The 7,494-nt window shown below is 37.2% G+C and overlaps 1 pseudogene; it reads left to right on the top strand.

Moving 5' to 3' along the window:
- Nucleotides 1-3,854: 3,854 nt before the first annotated feature.
- On the top strand, nt 3,855-4,828 carry LOC104863999 (annotated as a pseudogene).
- Nucleotides 4,829-7,494: the final 2,666 nt, after the last annotated feature.

Genomic DNA, 7,494 nt, shown 5'->3' with positions numbered 1-7,494 from the left:
TAAGCTCAATTCATTTTGATTTCCAATTTACATGGATTATACAGATGATTACCCAGAAATACAGCATCCCAAGGAGAGAATTATCAAAGACCAAAAATATTGTCAAATTTATTTAAAATCAGGCTTAATTAAAATTATCTTTTTCTTTTGAACTGATAAGAACATGTAATTACAGGTACTGTTCAATCATTTTATCCCATGTTCATCTGTATATTTTTGCAGTAGGAATTTCAGGGAATTTATGTATATTTCTAAAATAAGAAATTCTTAGAAAAACTAGAAATTCTTAGAGTTAATTTATTGCAAATTATGGGAAAAGAACATTTCTACAATAAATTTTCTTTCTGTATGGAGTAGCCCGACTAGTCATAATTGGAAGAGTAAATTGCTATGCATTCTTTAAAAGCACCCCTAAAAATTTGACTGTATATATATTTGTTGTGATCTGTACTTTGAGTACTTTTACCTGTTTCTTCTTTTTGCTCATGGAGAAATGATTGAAATGCTTTCTAAAATACCAGAAATCATGTCTCATAGACACTTAGCTAGTGTTGAGGGAAATATGTATAGCCAGGCACCACACCATCTAACACACTTCTAAAGAGGTGTCAGACCAGTGTGTTCGAGGCATCATTTCTGCATTATGGGCAGAATGGTAGTAATTAGCTTTTCAAACCCAATAGCATGGTGGGAGGGATAATTATGCAAGAATTCAAACCAATCTCAACTTAATTATTCTGCACAGGGATGGGTGGGGGCCTTCCCAAAAGCCCCCTGTTGTGCTATTAGAACTAAAGCAAGCTTGACTGGGAAGATTATGCTGCATTTCTAATCTTTCAAATAGTTATACTACTCTCAAAGGAAAATACAAGCCATAACCTTTCTCAGCAAGTAAAACTATTGCAGGAAACTTGGCTTAAGTGTCTTCCAGAAGAGGATGGTGAATTGTAAATTAGATTGAAGTTTTACACTGTGAAAAAAGACAGTTATTAAACAAGGATTACAGTCTGATTTGACAATAATTAAAAAAGTTTGTTAATGAAATGCTCGTGTTATTTCATTATTTCTTTAATCCGGACAGAGCGCTAGAATATTAACACAGCAAATATGTTTTATCACCATATTATTAATTTATTTTTTTGGCTTGTCTTGTTCAGTTCTTTGTTTTTTTTTTCTTTTTAATTGAGCTTATTGGTAAATTTTAGGGATACAGTACAGTTGCATTCATTATTGGGATCTTTTAACTTTACATGACAGGTCTTGGTTCTCATTTTTTCCCCTTGTCCCTGCCCTCCCTGCACCCCTCCTCCCTCCCCATTTACAACCACTTTATTTCCATCTTTTCATTTTCTCACATTTTGTCTTTTCCTTTATTACCTTTCCCCTACCCATTCCACCATCCCTACACCTTTAGACCATTTCTTCCCACTTTACAATGTTAGTTATCTCATTAGGATCTTATGTACTATTACAGTTTATTCACACCAGAGAAACTATTCAGTATTTACACATATGTGACTTATTTATTTCACTTAGGAGTATATCCTCAATATGTATCCATTTTCCTATGAATGAATTTAATATCTCATTCTTTATGGCTGAGTAATATTCCATTTTATAGAAAAAACACATCTTCTTTATCCAGTTTCCAACAGATGAGCAAATGTGCTGTTTCCAAGTTTCAGCTATTACAAACTGTGCTGCTATAAACATAGGTGCACATATATCACTGTGATATGATTCATTTAGTTCTTTTGGGAAGATACCCAGCAGAGGGATGGCTGGGTCAAATGGAACCTCTAGTCCCAGCTTTATCTCTTCAAATGACCAGTGATGTGGAACATTTTTTTCCATATATTTACTTGCTGCTTTTATTTCTTTGTCTCAGAAGTGTCTGTTCATTTCAGATGCCCATTTTTGAATTGGGTCTTTATATTTGGAGGGGCTGATTGTTTAGTTGCACCAGTCTGGACTCCCACCAACAATGGAGAAGGATTCCTATCTTCCCCTAACCTCATCAACACTTGTTATTATTTGATTTCTTGATAGCAGCCATTCTTTTTGGGGTGAGATTGAATCTCAGTGTTGTTGTTTTTTAAAAAATTTTATTAATATTTATATATTCTAGATGATAGTCCTTTGTCTGAGGAGCAGCTGGTAAAAGTTATTTCCCACATTGTAGGTTGCCTGTTACTTCTGTTGATGGTTTCTTTTGCAGTGCAGAAGCTTTTGAATAAGAAGAGATTCCACTTGTTGATTCCTTCTGCTAGTTCCCGTGCTACTGAGGATTTGTTCATAAAGTCTTTTCCTATGCCAATGTTTTCCAGAGTTCTGCCTAACTTATCCTCCAGTAAGTTTAGTGTTTCTGTTTTAATATTTAGATCTTTATTCCACTTAAATTTTCATTTAGTGCATGGTGAAACATAAGGGTCCAATTTTAATCTTTGGCAGGTTGAAATCCAGTTTTTCCAACACCATTAATTGAAGAGGCTATCTTTCCTCCACTGAGGATGGTCAGCACCTTTGTCAAAAATGAGGTGGCTGAGTACATCTGGAATTGTTTTTGTGTTTTCCAATCTGTTCCACTGATCCTCAGGTCTGTTTCTTTGCCAGTACCATGCTGTTTTTATCAAAGTGGCTTTGTAGTATAGTTTCAAATTGGGAGTTGTTATACCCACTGCCATATGTCTGTTGCCTAGGATGGCTTTTGCTATTCTAGGTCTCTTCTGGTTCCAAATGAAGTTTTGGATTCTTTTTTCTAGTTCTCTGAAATATAGTGTTGGAATTTCAATTGGCATTCCATTGAATATGTATAGCAGTTTTGTTGTATATAAACCAATGTCTGTTCTTTACAATTTAAATCTATACATGCTTAGACACTGGTAAAAATTTCTATTTCACTGCTTATTTTAAATCACAAGAGAATAGACCTATACCACTTCATATTACTGAAATATTGAAATGGTTACAAGGAATGCAACACATAGGGTTATGTTGCAGATAGTAAGAAATAATAAGAAAATGCTGCTAAAGCACTACTGTTAAGGATATGACATGCCCATCCTCATCATCATCATGGGGACATTGCTTATACTGATTATACAAATATTCATTTATGAACTATATTATGCAAGCAAAAAAAAACAAAAAGAAGATGCACACATTAAAACAAGGATTCAAAACTACACCAGGCAAAAGAATCAACAGGTATCATATCTACACACAGAACCAAACATATTTCTACAAAAATATATAAAATATAAATTTGAGCTTCATAAACGTCTAGGAAAATGTAAAATGAATAACGAGATCTTCATTGGCTAATAAACATCTCTTGCAAAATATTCTTGAGGTGTATTTCCAAGAAGGAATTATGTGGAATATTAGGCAAACTGACATCAGGTCATCTTTCATTTAAAGACTATGGGAAGTTCACACAGCCTGGCCGGCGACACCAGCTAGAGCTAGCTCTACTCTAACGGGAAAGCTGCGGACTGCAAGACTGAATTGTATCTGCCTCCATTTTCAAGTAGACTCCCTTTTAACTCTCACTCAAATAAAAAAGCCAGGAATTTTTTATTAATACTTTTTTAAAAAGTTAGTAAGAAAGATCGGGATTTTCAGTGGTTTCACCACCTGCTTCCCAAGCGTGAGGACCTGAATTTGATCCCTGGTACCAAAAAAAAAAAAAAAAAAAAAAAAAAAAAAAATCATTCTAAAATTAGAGCAAAAAAGGAACCTGAACTTTACAGCAACACAGTTGGAACGATCTGCAATGGTGGAGGCAGCAGGCAGAGAAGAGATTTAATTGAGTTGATTTTCTGTTGTTATTGGTTGTTCGCTAGTCTCACATGATGGAACCTGCACATTTTTTAGAAGGAACCGAGAAGCTTCTAGAGGTTTGGTTCTCCCACCAGCAACCCGATGCCAACCAGGGATCTGGTATCTTTGCACTATCCTGAGATCTGAGGGGGATGTACTTTTGAAGGATGTGCAATTTTCAATCACAAGTGTGACAAAAACTGAAAAGCAGGAAGCTTATGTACTCAGTGAGAGTAGCATGTTTGTCTCCAAGAGACGTTTCATTTTGAAGACATGTGGTACCACCCTCTTATTGAAAGCACCGGTTCCCCTGTTGAAGCTTGCTAGGGATTACAGTGGGTTTGACTCGATTCAAAGTTCCTTTTATTCTCATAAGAATTTTATGGACCCTTCTCACCAAGGGTCCCCACGCCCGAATTTCCAGGAAGAAAGAGAGTTTCTTCATGCAATTTTTCCAAATGGAACAGCATATTGTATGGGACGTATAAATTCTGATTGTTGGTACTTGTATACTTCGGATTTCCCGGAGAGTCAAATGAATCAGTTAACCAGATCAGACCCTGGAAATTCTGACGAGCCAGCTTGACCCAGGAGTTATGGATCAGTTCTACATGAAAGACAGTGTTCCTGTAAAGGATAGCACTTGTGAGAGTGGAATTCGTGACCTGATTCCAGGTCCTGTCACTGATGCCACAGTGTTTGATTCTTGTGGGTATTCAGTGAATGGAATGAATTCAGATTGAACTTGTTGGACTATTCATGTCACTCCAGAACGAGGCTTTGAAACAAACTTAAGTCAGACCTCCTGTGATGACCTGATCAGGAAAGTTGTGGAAGTCTTCAAGCTGGAAAAATTCATGACTACCTTGTTTGTTAATCACAGTTCTAAGTGTTGCACTGTGCTTTCTTCACCCCAGATTGAAGGTTTTGCTAGAGTGCTATGTTCAATGATTGCAATTTTATTTTTACCGGTTTTGCTGAGAAGCAGCAACAACAGCAGAGATGATTAAGAAAAATGAAGAAAAAAACAACGTAAAAAGAGAGCACACATAGAAAGTGGTGGCTCCTTTCCTGATACTGATACCAGGGGCTATCCTTTCCATAACCACCTCCTTGTAGTTACAGAAAGCCCTAGATGTAATGATAGTGCAATCATTTCAAAGTGCATGCATTATTGTATCGAGGAGTTCGATATCTTGCATGAATGCTCTCTTCTATGTTTACGTATTCTCTGTCACTCTTGCTATGAAATTAAAGTGCATGTAGGAAAAAACTTCTACTGTATGAAACTTTAAAACACTTGTGAAAATAATTCAGTTTGGTTTATGCACAGTGTAATATTTCTGCAGGTATCATCCAAAGTTCCCCACAGACAAAGCTTTGATATAAGTGACCCCAGTCCTGGGGTCTGGTCATCTTGTCCTTCTTGCTGTCCTTTCATCCCTCAGAATATAGCAGCTTCCTGCTTTAGATAATTTGTGGATTTTTCAGTCTCCACTATTTGCATTTGATCATTTACATATGCATTAGCCCTTAAATCCTGTTCTTAAATTACATTCATCAAATTTTTTGGATTATTTAATTTATTTTTTAACTGCTCCACTCTTAGATGCTGTACAAGTCATGAAAATACAGAGGAAGAAGTGCATTGACTTAATAACATTTATTTGTTATGTGAAAGGAGAGGAAATTGCAACAGTATTAAAAATTTGTATATCCACTGGGGGAAGGAGAACCAAGACTGCTCCCGACCCAGCAGTCATCGCTCAAGCTCCGGGAAGGTAGCTGCGCGGGCGCCCCTGAACCCCATAATCGCCCCCCCCTGCACTCTCAGACCTCCTGACTGTGCAAGTCTTTGGACCCACTCTGCAAAGACAGAGGTGGTCATCAAGGGTATTTTTTTGAGTTCCCAACTTTGAACATCTTTAAAGAAAGAGCGTGGGAAACCTGTAATAGAATGTAGCAGAGTTCAACCATTCAGAAGGATGGGGAACTCAATCTGGGCCTTGCAGCTCGAGGTCAGTCAGTGTCATGGGGTTCACCAATCAGCTAACTGAGATAAGGGGTCTTGCATCCTCACTCAGTCTGAACCATTAAATGGTAAATATACTATATTGAAAAGTTTGTTCACTGCAGACATGCTCTGGACTGCTTCTTGATTTCAATTTAATTCAAATGATTTAAGGGTGATAGACTAGTGACTACCGCAGGTGGTTAGTGTCCAAGTTGTGCTTGATCTGAATGTGTTGCTGATTGTATCAGTTGGGGTAAAGCATTGCCGTTGATTGGATGAGCTGTTTTCTCTGATGTTATGAAGATGAGAATGTCTGTGGGTCGTTAGAGGCACACAAGCTAGGGTGCAACTATATCAGCAAGATTTGGGTGATAATCCAGAGATTAAACCAAGGACAGTCTGACAACAAAAATTAAAATGAGAAAACACAAGCAAGACACAGGGACAGACTTCCAGTTCACCAATGGCAAAGAGTAGGGCAAATGAGGATGAAAAGGCCCATAGTGAAGCACCAGGACACCCTGAACTCTAAGCACAGGAAGTAACAAAACAGATCTATCAGGCTCTAGAAAAATTCAAAACAGAAATAATTTCCCAGATGACCATAGAGATAGTGAGCGAAATGGAAGTCGTGATTCGAGACTCTAGAGCAGAAACTGACAAAAAAATAGATGAGCTCAGGACCATGATAGAAGCCATGAAAGCCCAGCATAAGAAAGAAATGGAAAAAATAAACGCCCAACATAGGAAAGAAATGGAATCCATGAAACAGATTCAAACAGAGATCCAGGAGATTAAACACTCTATTGAAAGTGTACGCAACAGAATAAAAGAATGCCAAGATAGGCTCTCAGATATAGAAGATAAGATTGCAGTCAGTGACATGAAAAGAGAGATCTCTTAAAAACAGTAAGAGATCATGAGAAATCGATCCAACAAGTCCTAGATGATGCAAAGAAGAATAACAAAAGACTGATAGGAATACAGGAAGTAGCAGGAGAAAAAAAAATGACTTAAAAAAGCTGTTTGCAGAATTAATGACAGAAAACTTCCCAAACAGAGGGGAAGAATTTGACATTCAGATAACTGAGGCATATAGGACCCCAACTATCTACAATCAAAAAAACATCTATACCTAGACATATAATAATCAAGATTCCAGAAACCCAACAGAAGAACAAAATACTACAAGCAGTAAGAGAAAAGAAACAAATCACATACAAAGGAAAGCCCATCAGAATCACAGCAGACTTTTCAACACAAACCCTTGGGGCAAGGAGAGCCTGGAATGAGATATTTCAAGTACTAAAAGAGATCAACCTCCAACCTAGACTGATGTGTCCAGCAAAACTCTCTTTCAAAATGGAGGGGGAAATAAGACACTTCCACGACAAAGAACACCTGAGAAACTACATGAATACCAAACCAGCACTATAACCAATTCTAAACAAGATCCTAGAAAAAGACAATGAAGGCACCAACACCATGAGACCCAACAGAGCAAATCAAATAGGCAAGGCAAGAAATTAAAAGGAGAAGATGTAAAAGTAAAAGGAGTCAACAAAAGGCCAATAACATGTCAATAATAAGTCAGTACATATCAGTTATAACCAGCAATGTCAATGGCCTCAACTCACCAATCAAGAGAAATAGACTGG

Source organism: Fukomys damarensis, unplaced genomic scaffold (assembly GCF_012274545.1).
Source record: "Fukomys damarensis isolate Sample0158 unplaced genomic scaffold, DMR_v1.0_HiC HiC_scaffold_35, whole genome shotgun sequence".
Taxonomy (NCBI): Eukaryota; Metazoa; Chordata; class Mammalia; order Rodentia; family Bathyergidae; genus Fukomys; species Fukomys damarensis.
Note: the sequence above shows the minus strand (reverse complement) of the source record. Positions and strands in the feature narration are given on the sequence as shown.